The 24273-nt window shown below is 44.1% G+C and overlaps 1 protein-coding gene across 17 annotated transcripts in view; it reads right to left on the bottom strand.

Annotated features, from left to right (window-relative positions):
* The window catches only part of LOC139584306 (neuronal cell adhesion molecule-like), a 173977-nt gene that overhangs the window by 124869 nt on the left and 24835 nt on the right, over positions 1-24273 (bottom strand). Inside the window, exon 1 of one of the 17 annotated variants that reach the window (XM_071415983.1) lies at positions 1265-1414. The exons of the other annotated variants lie outside the window; for them this stretch is intronic. The gene's annotated coding sequence lies outside the window, so the exon portion shown is untranslated. Of the gene's footprint in view, positions 1-1264; positions 1415-24273 lie in introns of those variants that run through there. 17 annotated transcript variants of the gene reach the window in all.

Below are 24273 nucleotides of genomic sequence, written 5' to 3'. Positions count from 1 at the left end.
ACTGGAATAAAGACTCTGTTACTATTACGTCGCTTTTGGGTCCTCATTCATCTGCATAACAGTATCATAATCAGCCTCCTCTCTCTCTAACACAGTATCATAATCAGCCTCCTCTCTCTCTAACACAGTATCATAATAAACCTCCTCTCTCTCTAATACAGTATCATTACCAGCCTCCTCTCTCTCTCTAATACAGTATCATTACCAGCCTCCTCTCTCTCTCTTTAACACAGTATTATAATCAGACTCCTCTCTCTCTCTAACACAGTATCATAATCAGCCTCCTCTCTCTCTAACACAGTATCATTACCAGCCTCCTCTCTCTCTCTCTAACACAGTATCATTACCAACCTCCTCTCTCTCTAACACAGTATCATTACCAACCTCCTCTCTCTCTCTCTAACACAGTATCATAATCAGCCTCCTCTCTCTCTCTCTAACACAGTATCATAATCAGCCTCCTCTCTCTCTCTCTCTCTAACACAGTATCATAATCAGCCTCCTCTCTCTCTCTCTCTCTAACACAGTATCATAATCAGCCTCCTCTCTCTCTAACACAGTATCATAATCAGCCTCCTCTCTCTCCTAACAGTATCATTACCAGCCAAAGAGGACGAGAAAGAATTGTATCCATCACACTTTCATTCATGAATTTACATTAAGGGAACGTGACTCCATAACTCAGAGCTACGAGTGTTTCTCTCCCACACAACCCTCCATCATCATAATAATAATGAGTTGATATTCAGCAACAACAACAAAAAACAATGACATTTTGAGATATGCTGCTTGTGGAAATCCAGGGTAATCAGAATCCTAACGACACCGTGAAAAAACGCCTTCAGAGAAGAAAACATTATGCCAAGCACGAACTACTAACTCAAAGCATACAGAACGTACTCAAGTAATCTGTAAATAGTCTATGTTTTCAATAGATAACATTACAGGTCAATGACGCCCCAAGAACCCGCTGAGGTTACATTACATTGACTCATCACATACACTGCTGCTACTGTTTATCTATCCTGTTGCTCAGTCACTTTATTTCTAGGTATATTTACATATCTACCTCAATTACCTCGTACCCCTGCACATCGACTCGGTATTACTACTTTTATTATTACGTTTTATTACTTTTCTATTATTTCTCTATTTTGTTTCTCTCTGTATTGTTGGGAAGGGCCCCGTAAGTAACCATTTCACTGTTCGTCTACACCTGTTGTTTTACGAAGCATGTGAAAAATAACATTAGATTTTACATTACCTGTCTCTCTGCTGCGGTCTGCAAGAACAAATCTTCCCAGAGTGTGTGTGTGTGTCCGATGTGTGTGTGTGTGTGTCCAGTGTGTGTGTCCTGTGTGTGTGAAAGAGCAAAGTTCCCAGTGGCTGTGTATACCACGTTGTGTTTGTCTGGTGGAACTAACACTGCTAGAGTAACAGTGAGAGCGAGGGGGCATGTTTCACAGACACACCCACCTCCGCCTCGCCTCCTCCTCCTCAAACCTGTACCCCTCCCTGACTCTCCTCCCTCCCTCCCTGACCCTCCTCCCTCCCTACCTCCCTCCCTCCCTCCTACTCTCACAGTGGGATTAAAACAACCCTTTGTCTCTCTACAATAGGGGTTAAACATTTCCTGGTATCAAATGAATGCTGCTAGAATACACTGAGTTGCAGGGTTTTTTCAGCCAAATCCTTTATCCTTTAAATTCTGGCAAAATATTTTTGGGATGGAACATCACACATGCCTGTCAGATAATTTGAAGACAAGAAGACAATATTCATGAATTTATCATGCAAAGCAACTGCCTCCCAAGTGGTGCAGCTGTCTAAGGCACTGCATCGCAGTGCTTGAGGCGTCACTACAGAAACAGGTTCGATTCCAGGCTGTGTCACAACCGGCCGTGACCGGGAGTCCCATAGGGCGGCGCCCAGCGTTTTCTGGGTTAGGGGAGGCTTTGGCCGGGGGGAGGGGGGGTTTACTTGGCTCATCGCATTCTAGCGACTCCTTGTGGTGGGCTGGGCGCCTACAAGCTGACTTCGGTTGTCAGTTGAACGGTGTTTCCTCCGACACACTGGTGCGGCTGGCTTCCTGGTTAAGCGGGCGGGTATTAAGAAGAGCGGTTTGGCGGGTCATGTTACGGAGGACGCATGACTCGACCTTCGCCTCTCCTGAGCCCATTGGGGAGTTGCAGCAATGAGACAAGATCATAATTGGATGTTACGAAATTGGAGAGAAAAAAAAAGTGGGTAAAAAATGTAATAAATGTTGACTGACTGTCAGTGCATATTTCTGTCACCAACCAACAGGTAACAGCTTCCTCAAATCCCCTCCTGTTGTTCTAGCTAACTGTAAAAGTACCTGCTATAGCTATACAGTACTTCAACAAGATGAATGAAAATAGCCAGAGGCAAAAACAAACAACTTCCTTCCGTTCTAATCCAATCATCCAACCTGAAGACAGCCTACAGAGGAAGTAAAGTGGTCACCTACACTCAACAGATGGCCCATCCTATGACATCTAATCTACTTGATTTAGCCAACAGGAAGTTTATTGCCCACTCCTCTCACAGTGGTATTATTGCAGACATTTATAAGAATAGGTTTGAAAAAGCCTTTTGAAGTTCGTTAGCTATGGTTGCAGCAGGCAACAATGGCAGGGAGCTCTCCCTTTGAAAGAGTCACTATTCTATGTCCTCCCCAACCCAGAATAATACTCCTCCCTTCACAAAAGCAGTGAAAATGCAACATAATCTGTCTCAAAGCTCACTGTCCGACAGCCAGGAACAGTGATTTCGGGGTCTGAACTGAAGTGAACAAATGACGCCTACAACTTAGATTTTCACCACCACTCTCACAACTCAACATCTCTCTCAAGTGATTACTCTCTATCTGTGTGTTTCTCTCTCTCTCAAGTGATTACTCTCTATCTATGTGTGTTTCTCTCTCTCTCAAGTGATTACTCTCTATCTGTGTGTTTCTCTCTCTCTCAAGTGATTACTCTCTATCTATGTGTGTTTCTCTCTCTCTCAAGTGATTACTCTCTATCTATGTGTGTTTCTCTCTCTCTCAAGTGATTACTCTCTATCTATGTGTGTTTCTCTCTCTCTCAAGTGATTACTCTCTATCTATGTGTGTTTCTCTCTCTCTCAAGTGATTACTCTCTATCTATGTGTGTTTCTCTCTCTCTCAAGTGATTACTCTCTATCTATGTGTGTTTCTCTCTCTCTCAAGTGATTACTCTCTATCTATGTGTGTTTCTCTCTCTCTCAAGTGATTACTCTCTATCTGTGTGTGTTTCTCTCTCTCTCAAGTGATTACTCTCTATCTATGTGTGTTTCTCTCTCTCTCAAGTGATTACTCTCTATCTATGTGTGTTTCTCTCTCTCTCAAGTGATTACTCTCTATCTATGTGTTTCTCTCTCTCTCAATTGATTACTCTCTCTCTCTCTGTCTCTCTCTCTCAATTGATTACTCTCTTTCTCTCTGTCTCTATATGTGTGTGTCTCTCTCTCTCTCTCTCTCTGTTCCTTTCCCTCTCCATTGTTGTTCCTAGCTTCTATGTTGGGTTAGGAGACAGCTATATTGGCTGGATAGTGGAAAGTGGATAGTGGAAAGTGGATAGCCATAGGAATCCACTTCTCTATGGAGGGAGCATTGCCAATGGCTTCATTACCTGATCACTGTTGCATGTCATTGCTAGCAGCATATCAGTTCTACCATATTCCCATTTAACCATTTAGCCTTCTGGTTTTCCCTGCTTCACTGCACTGGAATGTATCTGTACCCCATTATAAACTGGGTGGTTCGAGCCCTGAATGCTGATTGGCTGACAGCCATGGTATATCAGATCGTATACCACGGGTATGACAAAACATTTATTTTTACTGCTCTAATTACGTTGATAACCAGTTTATAATAGCAATAAGGCACCTTGGGGGTTTGTGGTATATTGCCAATATACCACGGCTAAGGGCTGTATCCAGGCACTCCGTGTTGCGTCGTGCTAAGAACAGCCGTTAGCCATGGTATATTGGCCATATACCACAACCCCTCGAGCCTTATTGCTTAATTATATCGTTTGATAATCGTACCCTGATGCTGCGGTAGGATTGCCTACAGGTTTTCACTGCTTCCCTGGTCATCAAGAAGAGATACAAAAGCACTGCACTGGAATGTAGAGCTATATACAGTATACCACTATGATTTATACCATATCTATAGCATATTTTATTATCTATACCATATGATCTCTTCCATATTTTACTTCACATTTCAAATAGATTCATACTGCACTAGGATTGCCTGTAGGTTTCCATCGCTTCACTGATTATCAAAAGATCTGAAACCAATGCTTTGTATTGAAATGTAACCGTTTTATAACACGTTCCTAACACAGCATATAACACACCATACATTTCCCTGTATATATTTTCCCAGAATCTCACTTCTCTGCATGGCATCCCATTAGCGTAGAATATTTTATAAATAAAAGCATTATTCATTCATTCCTGTGTCCAGAGTCTCCTGACAACTTTCAGAAAGATGATTGATAGTTATGAGGTTTGGATTGTGCTATGAAATGAATGGAAAGACCATACTTCATTGAGTATATGCCTGGTGATTGAGCAGGTCTAATAGGCATTATGTCTGCACACTGACTCTGTTGAGCACAGACTCTGGGAGGACCCTGAAGGCCCATTGGCTCCCTGAGACTCACACTGTGTTGCCTTGGGCACCCTCCCTGGGCTTTGTCACAGAAGCAATGGAAGGACAATATTTCAATGGCAACTGGTGCATATTTCAATGGCAACTTTTAACAGAACAAAGTTCAGGCATGCGATCGGGCGGGCTGGAGTCGTTTTCACAGGAATGGTGTGTGTGGGGTGTGTGTGTGGTGTGTGTGTGGGGGGGGGGGTGCACGTGCATGCCTGCGTTGGATAGAGGAGAGGTTTCCTATGGAGGTCACTCTATTCAGAGTAAAGAATACGAGGCTTGGTTCTCTCAATGGGATTGGAGCAGGGTGGGGGGGGGCACTTGTTGAAATGCTTCAGTGTTGTCAATCGAAGACAGAAACAACAAGTGATTTAGGGATTCTTACCTCTCAGTTTAGATGGGTTGTTGCTTCTTAAAACACATTTTCTGTGGTTGTTGCAGTGTTTATTTACATTGTACAAACAAACAGCGTAGTAAAATAACCACATAATGTCATCGTTTTAGATACCTTTCCTCATAGAGCACTTGTGTTGTTAGTTAGATGTTTGCCATTTATATTGTATTAAGTAGTATTGAATTAACACCCCATTAAAGTGATAAAACATACATTACTGTGTATCCCGGGGTGTAATCATACCCTTTTTTGTCTTATAAAGCTAACCCTTGCTAACTTTAGTTAAACTCTCCACGTTCAATAACTATGGTGATGTCTAATCTCAACGATTTATGAATCCACTGTCAACAATAATCCCTACAATGACAATAATTACCTTCATTTGAGAAGGTTATCTGGTGAACAGTAATTGTCTGTAGGTCGGCAGGAATATCAGCTTTAGAATTACACACAGTTACACATAATTGATGACTTAGGGCTGTGGTTCAGCACAGGAACAATGGGCTAGACAATGAGGTAGAGTTCTTAAGGGAATTTACATGAATTACAGAAAGAGGCCCGTCGCGATGGCATCGACCGCTCTAAGGGCTGTTTAAATCTGAACAAGTCTTCTGTCCCTGCCTCCACACACACAAACACATGCAAAGGTGTGTGCAATAGCATGCACGCAGGCGTACACACAGAGAGAGATGCAGGCGAGGGCAAACACACACACACACAGCGGTAGAATAGGTCTGATTGGTTTCCATGGTGCTATGAGGTTCACTGTCAGAGATGGAGTGTTAACATGCCGCGGACAAGAGGGAGAGAGAGAGAGGGGGGGAGAGAGAGAGGGAGAGAGAGATGGAGAGCACAGACTCTGGGAGTTGGAGAGAGACAGAGGGGGAATAGAGAGAGATAAAGAGAGAGAGAGGGGGGGAGAGCACAGACTCTGGGAGGTGGAGAGAGACAGAGGGGGAATAGAGAGAGAGAGATGGAGAGCACAGACTCTGGGAGGTGGAGAGAGACAGAGGAGGAATAGAGAGAGATAAAGAGAGAGAGGGGGGAAGAGAGAGAGAGAGAGAGAGGGAGAGAGAGATGGAGAGCACAGACTCTGGGAGGTGGAGAGAGACAGAGGGGGAATAGAGAGATAAAGAGAGAGGGGGGGAGAGAGAGAGAGAGGGAGAGGGAGAGAGAGAGAGAGAGAGAGGAGAGGGAGAGAGGGTGCAGGCAGTAAAACATGAAGAACACGCAGTTCCTTTTGAATAGAAAAGGTTTACCCCCCACAGCCAGCAGACTAACCACTGAGGTTAAGGGCCTGTATTGTTCGATATCGTATTTCTCTCTTTTACTCAAATAGACTGGTTAACAAGAACTCCGACAAGGCCTGGAAGGACTGGAGTCCTTCTAACCAGAAGGCACATTTACAAACCAGTTACTGTGTTTGTTAAGTTTTTATGTAGCGTTTAGATGAAGGCAAATTTGCTATACTGTGAATGTATCTGTACTCTGGCAACCCTCTCAATTGGATGATATGATATTATTAGTAGATCATATAAACGTAGATTTTTAGAATGAGAACTATCACTGCCAACTCAATCAGAATAGAGATCCCTGTCTTGGTTAACTAACAGAACAACATTATTGTCTTTCCAAAGTGCCAGCCCCGTTATAAGCTTCTCAGTAGGACCTCCACCACAGGGACTGGGTCACTTGCCAACATTATGGGCAGCCAGTATGTGGCAATATGGCTGACATTCATATGGTAATGGAATGAGATGAGAATGACCCTGGAAGCTACACTACCGACATTTTTAGTCAGATTGAATGAGAGCATTATACAACTGTAGGAGAAACAGTCAAAGACTAGCCTGCCTGGGGTGACAATGACCACAGGAGCTGGCAAACAGATCTGAGACCAGGCTACTAAAAGAATGGTTCCCATAGAAGTAAACAACGCACAGAAAATGTGGATATTCTAGTTGATATTTTGTCTTGTTCGGTACAGTATCTTTGTCCTCAGATCTTGAGAGACCACAGCTGAAGAGACACAGGGGATATAAAAGTGTTCCAAGTGATTTCTGCAGTACCATGAAAACCAGAGGAGAGAGGGAACACACACACACTTCTGCCGTAGCACACAGTGCAGAGGGGAAAGAGCCTGCTGTGCTGTGTGAGGCCCCTGCTCTACATGCTGCCATAAGAAGATCAGCCCTGGTCTAGTGAGCACAGCTGTGTGTGTGTGTGTGTGTGTGTGTGTGTGTGTGTGTGTGTGTGTGTGTGTGTGTGTGTGTGTGTGTGTGTGTGTGTGTGTGTGTGTGTGTGTGTGTGTGTGTGTGTGTGTGTGTGTGTGTGTGTGTGTGTGTGTGTGTACAGTACAGTACAGAAGGTACAGTGCAGTCCAATGTTCCTTTACTGGGCTGTGTGCGATCGATTCTACCTAGCGAGCATCACCCAGCCTGTTGATTAACCATCATCAGAGACAAACACTGGTCTACAACCGTATATACTAGAGAGGATACTGACACGAACACCTCACACACACACACACACACACACACACACACACACACACACACACACACACACACACACACACACACACACACACACACACACACACACACACACACACACACACACACACACACACACACACGAGCCTCAGTAGAAGCCCTTTAGCACTCACACATTACACATCTCTTCATTCACATTACATATTTCTTCATTCACATTACATATCTCTTCATTCACATTACACATCTCTTCATTCACATTACATATCTCTTCATTCACATTACACATCTCTTCATTCACATTACACATCTCTTCATTCACATTACATATCTCTTCATTCCCATTAGAGTGGCTGGCTAATTGGCTTGGCTGAATAAACTGTGAGGCTGTATAAACTGTGAGGCTGTATAAACTGGGAGGCTGTATAAACTGGGAGGCTGTATAAACTGGGAGGCTGTATAAACTGGGAGGCTGTATAAACTGGGAGGCTGTATAAACTGTGAGGCTGTATAAACTGTGAGGCTGTATAAACTGTGAGGCTGTATAAACTGTGAGGCTGTATTCAGTACCAGCTGAAGGTGACCAAGGTTGCATGGTGGAGCTTTATCATGAAGCACGAGGCCATGTTGAAGAGTGTGGTGTTACAGCGGAAAGGAAATTACTTCTCCTCTCCTCCTCTTCATCTTCTCTTCTTCCTCAGTCACACTGAGAGGCTCTGACACCACCTGTCTCCTCTCCTTACCACACCCCGCAAAATGTTAAGGAACCCACACACACACAGACACACATACGCACACGCGTGCACGCATGCACACACACACACACACACACACACACACACAAAAACACACGTATACACTCAAAATCATTGTGTGCGTATGCAAGGTGATGCACTAAAACTCCTGTATAAATGGTATGCATTCAGTGAATGGACATTACCTGTGTAACCTTGGGAACTGAGCATGACTACTCAGGCTGCGTTGCTGGAATCCTAATGGAGTTTTGATCTACTTGAAAAGTAAACCTTTCTGACCCCCAAACTGGTAAAGGATACTAATCAGCACAGCAGCCAGTGAACCTTTAAAGAGTCAGAGAATAACTAATCATCTTTGGTCCTTGAAAAGGGCCTTTTAAAACCTTGTTTATTCTAATTAAAAGGACTCTACCACACACACACCGTACAGAATGCACACGCTTCAGATGCTAAGGGAAAGCAGATGGTCAACAACTGCCAAGAGAAACATTATAATAAGGAGTCTAACCATCAGTATTGCAGCAAATGCACAATATCTACAGTCTGCCTTCGGAAAGTATTGAGGCCCCTTGACTTTTTCCACATTGTGTTACGTTACAGCCGTATTCTAAAATGGATTCAATTGTATTTTCCCTCATAAATATACACACAGTACCCCATAACGACAAAGCAAAAACAGGTTTTTATAAATGTTTGCACCTTTATTACAAATAAAAAACTGAAATATCACATTTACATAAGTATTCAGACCCATTACTCAGTACTTTGTTGAAGCACCTTTGGCAGCGATTACAGCATTGAGTCTTCTTGGGTATCACGCTACAAGCTTGGCACACCTGTTTTTGGGGAGTTTCTCCCATTCTTCTCCGCAGATCCTCTCAAGCTCTGTCAGGTTGGATGGGACAGCACAGCTATTTTCAGGTCTCTCCAGAGATGTTCAATCGGGTTCAAGTCCGGGCTCTGGCTGGGCCACTCAAAGACATTCAGAGACCGAAGCCACTCCTGCGTCGTCTTGGCTGGGTGCTTAGGGTCGTTGTCCTGTTGAAAGGTGAACCTTCGCCCCAGTCTGAGGTCCTGAGTGCTCTGGAGTAGATTTTCATCAAGGATCTCTCTGAACTTTGCTCCGTTCCGATCCTGACTAGTCTCCCCGTCCCTGCCGCTGAAAAACATCACCACAGCATGATGCTGTCCCCACCATGCTTCACCTTTAAAATAAAATAAAATTGTATTGGTCACATGCGCCGAATACAACAGGTCTAAGTAGACCTTACAGAGAAATGCTTACTTACGAGCCCCGAACCAACAATGCAGTTTCCAAAAAATACAGATATAAAGAGATAAAAGTTACAAGTAATTAAAGAGCAGCAGCGAAAAACAATAGCAACACTATATACAGGGGGGAACCGATGCAGAGTCAGTGTGCGGGGGCACCGGTAGTTGAGGTAGTATGCACATGTAGGTCGAGTTATTAAAGTGACTATGCATAGATGACAACAGAGAGTAGCAGTGGTGTAAAGAGGGGGTGAAGGGCACTGCAAATAGTCTGTTTAGAAGCCTCTTGGACCTAGACTTGGTGCTCCGGTACTGCTTGCAGTGCGGTAGAAGAGAGAACAGTCTATGACTAGGGTGGCTGGAGTAGGGCCTTCGTCTGACACCTCCTGGTATAGAGGTCCTGATGTACTGGGCCGTTCGCACTACCCTCTGTAGTGCCTTGCGGTCGGAGGCTGAGCAGTTGCCATACCAGGCAGTGATGCAACCAGTCAGGATGCTCTCGATCGTGCAGCTGTAGAACCTTTTGAGGATCTGAGGACCCATGCAAAATCTTTTCAGTCTCCTGAGGGGGAATAGGTTTTATCATGCCCTCTTCACGACTATCTTGGTGTGCTTGGACCATGTTAGTTTGTTGGTGATGTGGACACCAAGGAACTTGAAGCTCTCAACCTGCTCCACTGCAGCCCCGACGATGAGAATGGGGGCGTGCTCGGTCCTCTTTTTCCTGTAGTCCACAATTATCTCCTTTGTCTTGATCACGTTGAGGGAGAGGTTGTTGTCCTGGCACCACACGGCCAGGTCACTGACCTCCTCCCTATATGCTGTCTCATTGTTGTCAGTGATCAGGCCTACCACTGTTGTGTTATCGGCAAATTTAATGATGGTATTGGAGTCATGCCTGGCCATGCAGTCATGAGTGAACAGGGAGTACAGGAGGTGACTGAGCACGCACCCCTGAGGGGCCCCTGTGTTGAGGATCAGTGAGGTGGATTTGTTGTTACCTACCCTTACCACCTGGGGGCAGCCCGTCAGGAAGTCCAGGATCCAGTTGCAGAGGGAGGGGTTTAGTCCCAGGGACCTTAGCTTATTGATGAGCTTTGAGGGCGCTATGGTGTTGACCACTGAGCTGTAGTCAATGAGATTGTGGATCTGTTGGGGCGGTATGGAAATTGCAGTGGGTCTAGGGTTTCTGGGATGATGGTGTTGATGTGAGCCATGGCCAGCCTTTCAAGGCACTTCATGGCTACAGACGTGAGTGCTACGGGTCGGAAGTCGTTTAGGCAGGTTACCTTAGTGTTCTTGGGCACAGTGACTATGGTGGTCTGCTTAAAACATGTTGGTACAACAGACTCGGACACGGAGAGATTGAAAATGTCAGTGAAGACACTTGCCAGTTGGTCAGCGCATTTTCGCAGTACATGCCCTGGTAATCCGTCTGGCCCTGCGGCCTTGTGAACGTTGACTTGTTTAAAGGTCTTACTCACATCGGCTGCGGAGAGCGTGATCACACAGTCTTCCGGAACAGCTGGTGCTCTCATGCATGTTTCAGTGTTATTTGCCTCGAAGCGAGCATAGAAGTAGTTTAGCTCATCTGGTAGGCTCGTGTCACTGGGCAGCTCTCGGCTGTGCTTCCCTTTCCATGTGCTTCCCTGTGCTTCCCTTTGTAGTCTTGCACCACCCTTGGGGATGGTGCCAGGTTTCCTCCAGACGTGACGCTTAGCATTCAAGCCAAAGAGTTAAATCTTGGTTTCATCAGACCAGAGAATCTTGTTTCTCATGGTCTGAGAGTCTTAAGATGCCTTTTGGTAAACTCCAAGTGGGCTGTCATGTGCATTTTACTGAGGAGTGGCTTCCGTCTGGCCAATCTACCATAAAGGCCTGATTGGTGGAGTGCTGATTGCTCAGTTTGGCCGGGCGGCCAGCTCTAAGAAGAGTCTTGGTGGTGCCAAACTTCTTCCATTGAAGAATGATGGCGGCCACTGTGTTCTTGGGGACCTTCAATGCTGAAAAAAATGTTTTGGTACCCTTCCCCACATCTGTGCCTCGACACAATTCTGTCTCGGAAATTTATGGACAATTCCTCCTACCTCATGGCTTGGTTTTTGCTCTGACATGCACTGTCAACCATGGGACGTTATATAGACAGGTGTGTATCTTCCAAATCATGTCAAATCAATTGAATATTACCACAGGTGGACTCCAATCAAGTTGTAGAAACATCTCAAGGATGATCAATGGAAACAGGATGCACCTGAGCTCAATTTCGAGTCTCATAGCAAAGGGTATTTCAGTTTTTTCCAAAAACCTGTTTTCGCTTTGTCATTATGGGGTATTGTGTGTAGATTACTGAGGATTTTTTTTTTTTTATGTTTGAATCCATTTTAGAATGAGACTGTAATGTAACAAAATGTGGAAAAGTCAACGGGTCTGAATACCATCCGAAGGCACTGTAGGGCAAAGGGCACATGGGCTCCTACACAGACCAACAAGAAGGGGGTCTGATACAACGAATACAGAGAAAGAGAAACAGACAGATCTAAGTAGGAGGGGTGAGAAAAGATTTGCAGATACGGTGAGAGATTGACTGAGCAAACGAGAGGGAGAGATGAGAGATTGACTGAGCAAACGAGAGGGAGAGATGAGAGATTGACTGAGCAAACGAGAGGGAGAGATGAGAGATTGACTGAGCAAACGAGAGGGAGAGATGAGAGATTGACTGAGCAAACGAGAGGGAGAGATGAGAGATTGACTGAGCAAACGAGAGGGAGAGATGAGAGATTGACTGAGCAAACGAGAGGGAGAGATGAGAGATTGACTGAGCAAACGAGAGGGAGAGATGAGAGATTGACTGAGCAAACGAGAGGGAGAGATGAGAGATTGACTGAGCAAACGAGAGGGAGAGATGAGAGATTGACTGAGCAAACGAGAGGGAGAGATGAGAGATTGACTGAGCAAACGAGAGGGAGAGATGAGAGATTGCCAAGGAGGGTGAGGGAGAGAGAGAGGGCGAGAGTAAACGGGGAGGGTGAGCGAGAGATGAGAAAGAGGGATGGTGGGGGGGTCAAGAGGGGTCAAGAAAGACTGAGGGGGTAGGCAGAGAGAGGGCAAGAGAAATGGAGATGAGAGAGGTAGAACTGAGAAAGAGAGTGAGGAAGCTGTGCGAGGGAGGGATGGAGGGGAATCTGGCGTGTGTTGTGAGCAGTGAGCCTGGGGAGAAGAGAGTGAGGAAGCTGTGTGAAGGGAAATCTGTCTGGCCTGCTCTGCTATGCTCTGCTCTCAGTCTGTCTCTGTCTCTGGACCAGTGGAGGGAGACCAGACCAGGCAGGCCGAGACCAGACCAGCCCCAGACCAGGCAGACTGACTGGGGGCAATGCCAACTCCAGCCCCCCCCCCCCCCACCCTGTTCTCTTTCCTCTATCCTGTATCCACTTTCCATGCTCCCTGATCCAAATAAAGAACAGACACACCAGACCAGGCAGAAACTGTCTATCAGCCCTCCAGTCCCTTCTCTCTCCTCTCTCCCTTGTCCTCTCCTCTCACCAGGCCGTACTCCATGCCCTCTGATCCAGGTGACAGCACAGGAACAAAGAGGTGATATAATCCAACGGCCCCCACCGGCCTGGTGCCTGCTCCAAGAGAACAGACAGCAAAGCACACACTAAGGTTAATATTGAAAAACAATTTAGTAAATGTAAATTAAATGATTTACTAAATTTACTATACTGAAAATATTTTTGGGGACTGCCAAACTAACTAAAATAAAATAAAACCATCATAAATTATGTTTAGTTGAATCTGGCGGCTAAATACTGTCAGTAGATGGCAATGTTTCAAATAGGCCTAGCCTGTGCATCACTATAACTAGCTATCACTAGTCTGAGGGCGAGCGCGAACTATAGGCGTGAACTATAGGCGTGAACAATGGCGGCAGCAAAAGGTGAAGCCCTGCATGTGATTGTTTGCTGGAAAGGACAAAAGCAAATGTATTGTAGTGTCAGGAGATGGCAGCGTGTGTGGAACAGAGACAAGAGGGAAAAACCCAACCAACCTCAAAGTTCATCTGAACAGCGCCCACAAATAATCATACAAATAATTTCAGAACGAATACAAGGTGAGACAACACCCAGCTATTAGTAGCTGCATGGCAACAGCAACATCAGGACAATCAACTTCAGCACTTTGCATGAAAAGAGCAGAAACATGTGTCGACCTCATTCAAATGAGTTTTTTAAAAAACAGAAGAAGCACTGGTTAATTTATTCATCCTGTCTGGCAAGTCCACGAGACTGTGCTATGAGCCAGCCTTCAACCAAACACATGATCCCAAACGTAAAACTCCTGGCGTTGCTAGAGTAAACAGGGTGTTTGCCTTGCAAATGGATACAGCCACCCAGAAAGTTAAGGAGATTCTGAAAGAAGCATGAAAAATAACACTGTGTGTAGACGGATGGAGCAAGAATGCACTGACTTCTTCGTTCATGGGCATATCAGCCTGCTTCTATCACCCCTCCTCCAACAAGGCACAGCATACGCTGCTCAACCTCCATTGGATTTAGCATCCACACGCCAGAGAGGCAATTGACTGTACATTGGACGCATGGGACATTCCAGAGAAGATCCTACTATTCTTAATTGACAACGGGGCGAAAATAGTCAAGGCTATCAAGCTATTACAGAACAGGCAAGAGAATACCTGTGATCAACGACAACCATAACTGACCATAGCTTTGAACGGCGCCCCAGAAATGTCTGAATCTGAGTCGGGACTCAGACGATTATCCTTTTAAATCCAAGTCTCATTAAGATTGTTTAATAATTTAAACATATGACCAAACCTATGACCTGACCATCACCTTATGTATTACTGCCCCACAGTGGCAAGACGTGACATCCCCAAAAATCAAGCTATAGGCGTACAACACATATATAGTTCCTCCCATGCATAAGGCTAGTTTCTGTCCCAAATACTAACACCAACACTGAAACTAAATAAGATAAAAATGAAATATAAATGATTTTATACAACAACAAAAAACAAATAATAAATCAATACCTGACCCGTGTTCCATTTCGTCCCGGTCTTCCCTATGCATTTAACGCCCACTAACACACATACACCAAACTCTGGTTCTAAAATGGTGCATTTTATAAATTTTCTTGGATTTGAGAAATAAGTGTAGCCTAATAACACTAGAACGCTCAGTGATCGTCCTCTTTTAACGGAGGCCATCAAAACTGCTTTCAAAGGAGTGTTTTCCCTCAACTGCATTAGGATTGTCGTAGGCTACAGTGACTAGGAATGCATATTTCTCTCCCTGTGCGCCATTCACAATTTCAATGCACAGTGAGAGGAATATTATTTTCTCGTATAGAATGTGACAGGCTGAACAATTGAATAAGTCAACTATTCTACTATGGGGTTGTCTGATTTTGCTGTTGCTTAGACTAGTCATGTTGTTAGCTGTGGGAAATTAACAATTTTTTCGATAATTAGATAATTCATATAGACTAATGAAAGGTAGCAGGTCTCAGCTCCGCCTGGCTCTCATTTGGATCATAGGTGCCGGGTCTCAGAACCGGGGGGACCCGGCCCAATATAACCCTTGCACACACCTACACTTACACCCACACACACACCTACACCCCCCACACACACACACACACACTAGGCCTGTTTGCACAGAGAAACACACAGCCTTCCTTCTCTTTGTTGTGGATGAGACAGCATTTCAGCCTTCAGCTGTCCTAATGTCAACAACAGCAGGAGACTAGAACACTTGGAATGCAGAAGAATGCCAACGTGTTCCATTGTTCTTTTCACAATCAACCAGTTTCATTAACCATATCACAACCAAAAAACCTGTCTTATGGAAGGAAGCAGCATCATTGTATTTCATTTCACTTAGACAGATGAAATAATACAAGTCTCCATCCGGATGGTCTCTATGGGTTGGCTTATAAGGAATAACTTTTGGGTTTAACTGTATGGGGCTTGACTGAATGGGGATTGGTGGTAAAATACAGAATAGAGCAATAGAAATACCAATCGACTATGTTCGAAAAGCTATGTCTGCGTCCCAAATGACACCCCATTCCCTAGACAGTGCACTACTTTTGACCAGAGCCCTATGGGCCCCTATGGGCCCTCTTCAAAAGTAGAGTACTAGACTGAGGAGTGTACTAATGGATTCCAATGTTTACCTCTCTAACCTTGTCAGATAACATTACAATATACATTTAACAATGGAAAAGCTATTCGATATCGATCAAACTCTCATTAGCACTTTGTATCAACCTTTTATAAGAAAACACTTGTAGTGGATTCCTTTAAAATGTCTTAAACAAAATGGATCTCAGTGCTCTCACTATCGCCATGGGTAAATGCACTGATAGTGCTACCAACTTCCATTAGATTAGTAGACTTTCCAAAGTCAGAAATGCAAAAGAGTGACTGGAAGTGTAAAGCATGAAAGCGGATGGGTGATGCAGCAGTATGTCCTGCAGCTGTACATGTTAGAACACAAGTTTCAAAAGGGAGCTTGAATGTTTCAAAATAATGTATTCGGGGTGAATCTTGGGGCGTTTGTAAGTAACAATTGAGCTTTTCTTTACAAATCTGCATAGTTATTGTGGTTAATTTAACAGATAGTATAAGCTGAGAGGGCCATTGTCTTGTGAATAATACACCTGCCACTGCTTAAGAGACTAAATTAACATGACTTATTATTAAGTTATTACAAAGCCAGTAGGCCGATGCAGAAAGACTGAATAAAAGATGTCATCTCATCCCTGAGACAGACTAGTTCCAGGAACAGAAGAAGTTCCTACACTTGGATATTTTGAGAGACAAGGGGTATTTCGCAAAGGGTAATGGGATAGCTCTAAAGAACTTTGGCCACAATGTGCTGTAATAAGATTAGAAAAAAATGTCCTAGGTGACATCATCTGCCGAACCTTATTTCTGTCTCAATTAATCTAAGATAAAACAATAAATCTGTCAATAATGTTGACGTGTTTTTTGTGAGGTAGTCTTAGTCGCACCATTTTACATCTATGTGCTTCAACTGGCAGTATATCTGAAGATTGACAATGTACGTGAAAGCTAGCTTAAATTCCTCCAAGCGTGGCAACGAATGGAGATGCTGCTAACCAACCAGCTACCTTGTGCTGCACAGACAATTCTGAATGGTTCCACCAAAATCTAGCCAGGTAGCTAGCTACTGTTGTAGCTAACATTACTCAGAGTTTTCATGCTGCCTGTTCTACCGCACGTCTGTGTAGTAGCCTCCTGAATCAGCTACTGCTGCGCTCAGCTGACCCAACATTGCAATGTAGTGAGCGTGGAAAAAAACATGCTGATCTAGAAACGGATTTCTGATAATATTAGCTCATACTTTTGGGGCAACATGTCTACAACTCGAGGGTAATTAAACAAGCCAAGCAAGCTGTTTACGTCAGTAAGGTAGAGCTAGCCAGCTAGGTATGTCAGTAAGATAGCTACAACAAGTTAGCTAAGGAGATCATCAAGTCGGACGAAGTGCTTGCACATCATTTTAGCAGGAGTAAGCCACCCTTTTGTTTTTATTTTCTGTCACAATAACAATTTAACGAGCTATTCTGACTATTTTATAGAGAATCAATGAGAGCGCAGTGATATCATAAATAAGGAACTATGTTTTCATATTTGAATGGCGGATGCTCGGGAATATAAAATGTTTTATATGAGTTCCACGACCTACAAGACAGGTCAGTTGAGGGACGAGCATCGTGCAGGAGTGACGCCATCTTACGGAAGACAATGCCACAGCCTAGACAACAAGGAAGTGAATCCATTTTCAGTGTCTCCCTTCAGAATCAGTTCATTAGCAGCTGCCTGCCATCACAGCAGTCTTTAGAGCTGTGCTAACAGCTAACAGTAGGCTACACCTCACACTGAGTTATGGAAAATGATCCACCGGAAAAGGACACCAAAGACAGCGAGACAAAAAGTCCACTGTCTGTGGTGGTAATGGAAAATAATGGCAAATACAACATTGTGCAACAAAAGTACATACATTTAGGGACAGTTTCCCAGATTAAGACTCATCCTGTAGGTAAACATATGTGAACATGAACGTGTCTGCTCAATCTCTCAGCTCTCGACATGACTGATGTGCAGGTGGCTGGCCATGTGAAGGGGAACCAAGGGAGACCGTTGAAAGCCTCTTGACTGTCAGAGTGAAGGATAAGCTGTCTGATAGGTTGAGCGGGCCAAGGCATTACAGCTCTCTGACTTCAGTCTGCCTGGCCTTGGTCTAAAGTCAGTTCTGGAGTGGCTCTTACCTCTGACAGGGCTAATAATGCCCTTTGGAACCCCTCTCCCTCTCTCTCCCTGAGTGGCGAATCACCACACACCTCCCTGACTCCAGCTTGCCTGGCCTTGGTGTAGAGTCAGGTCAGGTCTGGAGTGGCTCGGCTCAAATCAACCTGCCAGTGGTAATGCTACCCTTTCAAAACTGTCTCCTTCTTTCTCCTTGAGTGGTCAATTAGCCAATAAGAGCTCTGCCAGGAGATGTCCCAAGGCCTTTAGATTGCTGCTGGTAAGTACGTCCCCTACAGGAGCGGGCTGAGTAAATATTGTTCCACTTAGCTTGGTCTGAGGGGGTTGTAGAATGGCATCACAACAAGCCCTTTAGGCAGACAACCATAATAACCCTTACCCCAAACAAGGGAGTCTTTTGAACTCACGCCAAACAAACACAACAGAGAACAGCTACAAGTCACAAAGAGGAGGCTAATCATTTAACTGAAGGGGTTTTGGTTACGCCTGCTAAGCAGTCTGTCGTCATGTTGTTTCAGGGCTTTCAGCTCCTTGATTTGTTGACTGCCCCCCCCCCCCATCTAAAGACCCAGGAGCACCTGGCATGGTTAGATCAATCTCAAATTAAATACATCCTTTTAATATTCCAAAAAATAAAAGTCTGCAACAACTGAGCTGAAGTAAAGTTAAGATCTTAGAAACAACTGTTTCAATGCAGACCTACTGTATTTGTGGGGGGTAATCTGAACAATCTGGTTTCATACACTGTCTAAGAATCCCTTTGGGAGAGAGTGATTAATAGATCAACCTGAAGGAAGAGCACAGAGCAGCAGGGCAAATGGCTGCTGAGGGCAGCACCTCTACTGTACAAAAATGACAGAATGTCATATGATGTTGGGCCATTGAAATATTGCGGGCTTCCTACTTTCAGAGAGGATTTTAAGTGGACAAAAGCTGAAATCCAAAGTTTCCTACACACTTATCTGTCTTCCTGTAAGGCTATAACTCCCTAAATGCTGACAGGCTCATTCTCTGCCATGGTAATCTCTGTATTCTCTCAACACAAAAAAAATCCCTTATAAAGAAAATCCTGAATAGCCTGGATCAGCACTTTGGCATTGCATTTCCTCTCAACCACAGAGTGATCACAATACTTGACTGGGAGTTGCCTGTTCTATGCACCAAATGGGGGCCAATTCCCTATTTGGTACACTACTTTTGATCAGGGGTCCTGGTCAAAAGTAGTGCACTAAATAGGGAATAGGGTGCCATTTGGGGCCGCAAACCCATTCTCCTTTGTGACCATGCACTCCCCTCTGGTTATTATAGAGTGAGAGAGTGAGAATCAAAAAGGGCCACACAGTGGTAAGCATCCTGACCCGGAGTGCCTTTCTCATGGCAAACAGGTTGAGATGGGCCCTGTTTTGTTCCGCTATAATACAGCATCTGCTTTATGGCATGGGGGGAAAAAATCCATTGTCCCCCTGGGATAGAGAATTGGACCGTTGATGTTGACCGTGGTTGACTATGGAGCGGCAGGGGCTTTGACCGTGACACCAGCTGGCTGGTGCTGGTGGGTGGTGGTCGACTCGACCGCCCTGCATACAGGTCCCCCAAAGCAGGGTCTGTGTTGGGGTATGAAGAGGCCCGCCAGATAATGGGAGCTCCATGGTCAAATGGCAAAAGGCCAATTGAAAATGTTAAATAACAAAGTGTTCAATAGAGAAAAGTATTCAAATGACAAGAGGCCATCTTTCTAGGATAAAATGAGTCTCCGCAGTATCATCGTTTTCTAAGCTTTTAGCCTGAAGCTGTTTCAACAGCTCAACCTGTTTAACAGTTGTCATAGGTCCACAGGTGGACAGAGAAACATTATATTTTATAGATACAGTACTGCAGGTGTTCACGACAGACTATGTAACAGCAGTATCTAACAGGTCAGATGGGAATGAGTGACTACGCAGAGAGAGGGAAAGAGAGAGACAGAGAAGGAGAGAGAGAGAGAAAAAGGGTGAGAGAGGGAGTGGGGTAGCCTTGGTTAGCTATTACTTGTCCATTAAGCATTTAGAGCAGAGCAGGCCTTGCACTCTGTGACGCTATAGTGGTGAGAGCTATGGGGTGGGCCTCAGGTGTGATGGGTGGAGGGGCGAGGGTGGAGGGGTGAGGATGGAGGGGTGAGGTGGAGGGGTGAAGGTGGGGGGGCAAGGGTGGATTGTGAGGGTGGAGGGGTTTGGTGGAGGGGTGAGGGTGGGGTGACGGGTGAGGTGGATGTGGATGTGTTGGGAGACACGAGGGAGGCTCATTACCGTGAAGGACTGTTTTCCATTTTAAAAGCCAATACCAAAGTGGTTTGGCTGGGTGAAATCCAACAATATATATTGAACTCATCTGTATTGTGATGCATGAATACTCTAAATCTGCATGCTAATGGCTTCCCTTCAGTGTTCAGTGTTGACTGGATGGAGGTAATGGATAGGGGAGGGCTGGATGGTATCATGGATGTATGGTGTGATGGAGAGAGGGATGGATGGATGGATATAGATAATGGACAGGGGAGGGCTGGATGGTATCATGGATGTATGGTGTGATGGAGAGAGGGATGGATGGATGGATATAGATAATGGATAGAGGAGGGCTGGATGGTATCATGGATGTATGGTGTGATGGAGAGAGGGATGGATGGATGGATATAGATAATGGACAGGGGAGGGCTGGATGGTATCATGGATGTATGGTGTGATGGAGAGAGGGATGGATGGATATAGATAATGGACAGAGGAGGGCTGGATGGTATCATGGATGTATGGTGTGATGGAGAGAGGGATGGATGGATGGATATAGATAATGGACAGGGGAGGGCTCGATGGTATCATGGATGTATGGTGTGATGGAGAGAGGGATGGATGGATGGATATAGATAATGGATAGAGGAGGGCTGGTGGTATCATGGATGTATGGTGTGATGGAGAGAGGGATGGATGGATGGATATAGATAATGGATAGAGGAGGGCTGGATGGTATCATGGATGTATGGTGTGATGGAGAGAGGGATGGATGGATGGATATAGATAATGGATAGAGGAGGGCTGAATGGTGTCATGGTACCTGCACAACAAGCCACTTAATGATGCTCTGTTTACTGGACTGGATTAAACTTCCTATGAGTGACAACACTAATTATAGTGGTCCACATGTAGCTAGCTAAACAGATGATTAGAAGACCAAGGGGTTACAGAGTCTGTGTTTGACAGCATGCATGGACTCAGGATCAGGGTCAACTTGAAATTCCATTTTTTTATTTCAAGGATTGAATTGAAATTCCATTTAAATGCAATTTTCTTGCTGAATCCCGAGGGCTATTGAGTCACTGTTCATCTTCGGAGATCAATGGCAATAATGATAGATAGATGATACAGCATATAGAGTAAGACAATCCAATCCTTTTTTAGGCCAATTTTCTCTTTTCACTCGTTCAAGTATAGCATATATTTATTATATATTCATTTAAAAACACCCTTTGCTAAATGAGAAATTGACAATTGTGTGCGAGAGTTTCTTTCTATATTTTTCATATTAATCGCTTGTCAGAGTCGTTGTTAAATTTAGCATCACAGAACACAGAAATGTGAGGTTGCTCTAGTTTGGGGGCACAAAGTACCAAGGGAATACGTTAGAAAGGCATCCATTGGTTGATCCAATGTTATGTGAAAAGAGTCACTTTTAAACCATTTTACCATGTCTGATGTCTGTCTGATGTCTGTCTGATGTCTGTCTGATGTCTGATGTCTGTCTGATGTCTGATGTCTGTCTGATGTCTGATGTCTGTCTGATGTCTGTCTGATGTCTGATGTCTGTCTGATGTCTGTCTGATGTCTGTCTGATGTCTGTCTGATGTCTGTCTGATGTCTGTCTGATGTCTGTCTGATGTCTGTCTGATGTCTGTCTGATGTCTGTCTGATGTCTGATGTCTGTCTGATGTCTGTCTGATGTCTGTCTGATGTCTGTCTGATGTCTGTCTGATGTCTGTCTGTTGTCTGTCTGTTGTCTGTCTGATGTCTGTCTGATGTCTGTCTGATGTCTGTCTGATGTCTGTCTGATGTCTGTCTGATGTATGTCTGATGTCTGATGTCTGTCTGATGTCTGTCTGATGTCTGTCTGATGTCTGTCTGATGTCTGTCTGATGTCTGATCATGTCAATCAAATTAGAGCACTACGACCATAGAAATAGAATGACATAGAATAGTCATTGTATTTCTATGGCTATGACTGGTCGGTGTCCAGCGTGGATCATCTGAAATAGAGGCTCTCTATTATGTTTCAAACTATTTATGTCCTATGCAATCCTGTGCAATTAGATATTCTAAATATAGAATGGGTGTCGTCACAGTGGTGCGTTAGACCACTGCACTGCATAGCTTTTGGGGCTCCCGAATGGCGCAGTGGTCTAAGACACTGCATCTCAGTGCAAGAGAGTACCTGGTTCAAATCCAGGTTACATCACATCCAGCTGTGATTGGAAGTCCCAGAAGGCGGTGCACAATTGGCCCAGCGTCGTCTGGGTTTGGCCAGGGTAGGCTGTAATTGTAAGAATTTGTTCTTAACTGACTTGCCTAGTTAAATAAAGGTTACATGTAATAATAATATCAAGGCTCTGTCATAGTGGTGTGTTAGACCACTGCTTTATCTAGGTCCCTCTCTCTCATTTATTTCTTTAGTCATCCATTTGGAATGAAATGAATCACTACAGCTGTCTGGGACACGCTCTTGCTTCCAACAATCCATTTTCACTGGAACCTTTCAAGTAGACAGAAAAACAACTTGAAATTAAATAGGATCAGATAGAATTAGGATGAAAACCAACTCAATAGTCTAAGATGAAAACCAACAAAATAGTCTAGGATGAAAACCAACTCAACAGACTAGGATGAAAACCAACTCAACAGACTAGGATGAAAACCAACTCAACAGTCTAGGATGAAAACCAACTCAACAGACTAGGATGCGGAAATATCGTAAAGCGACAACAGAAAAATCACCACAACGTACTTTGACTGTGTTTGAATCGATTAAGGCCAAAGACAAACAACTTACAAACAATCACTGATCTCATGAGAAAACTGGAAAATATAAAAGAAATGCTAAAATATTTCTTATGCTTTTGGAATAGCTCCATAGCTTGAGTAAATATCAAAAAAGGTTATGGTATATTAGAACACCACTGTGAAATAGGCATGCTACAGCTCTATTACACACAGGAAAAGCAGAACACTTGGTAAGAGTCATATTGAGGTTTTTGTACACCAATAATAGCATTGACACTTGGAGGAGTGGTAGGGAGGGGACAGAGGGACATAGAATAGTCCTCCAGTGGGTGTATTGTTCCTATTATCAAAGAGTACACCAAAGAAAGCCGTATTTCAGCCAGACAGTCTAGATTAGAATGGTGCACCCCGGTGAGACAGAGAGCAAGCTCCGGTCACTACCTCCTCTATCCTTTCTCTCACCCCAACCTGACCCTCTCCTCAGCCTTCTCACCGCCACTACATAACATCTGTTAGAATAACACAAGCCTTTAAAGACCCAATTTGGGACATATACAACTGTCTTCATCCTTTAAATCACTATTTGATAGATCTTTGACCAGATCTAATGTGTTATATTCTCCTACATTAATTTAAAATTTCCACAAACTTCAAAGTGTTTCCTTTCAAATGGTACCAAGAATATGCATATCCTTGCTTCAGGTCCTGAGCTACAGGCAGTTAGATTTGGGTATATAACTTTAGGCGAAATTTTTTTTAAAGGTCGGATCCTTTAAACAATAATGACCACAGTAAATACGTGTTCCTTTCAAAGTGACCCAGGGGGAAAAGTCAATAAAGTTGACAGGCAACACTGAAGATACTGACATCCTAAAGAAAGGCACTACATGATGGATCCTAGTTACACTCAGAACTACAGTTGAGGATGGAAGATTTACATTTGTGAAGTAGTAATACCCCCTCCAGAAGAAACCCCAAACAGAGACAGCATCCTCAGTGTCTCCCTATTCACCTCATGGTGCTCTGGTTAAATGACTTAGATTTTTTATTTATCCTTTATGTATCCAGGTTAGTCTCATTGAGATAAAATCTAAATGTTCAAGAGAGACCTGATACAACCAGGACAACAGCAGGGGGGGAACAATGTTTGAAACAAATATCATGCATACTGCAACAGCTTACATAGACACACCCTCAAAAACTATTTTTGGGGGATGTAGACACACACATCTCTAAGTCTACATCAAAGTGTGTGGATATTTCATCATTATCACACAAAAAACACACTAATGCACGTGTCAT

Source organism: Salvelinus alpinus, chromosome 9, assembly GCF_045679555.1.
Source record: "Salvelinus alpinus chromosome 9, SLU_Salpinus.1, whole genome shotgun sequence".
Lineage (NCBI taxonomy): Eukaryota > Metazoa > Chordata > Actinopteri > Salmoniformes > Salmonidae > Salvelinus > Salvelinus alpinus.
The sequence above is the reverse complement of the archived record's forward strand: the minus strand, read 5'-3'. Positions and strand labels throughout refer to the sequence as shown.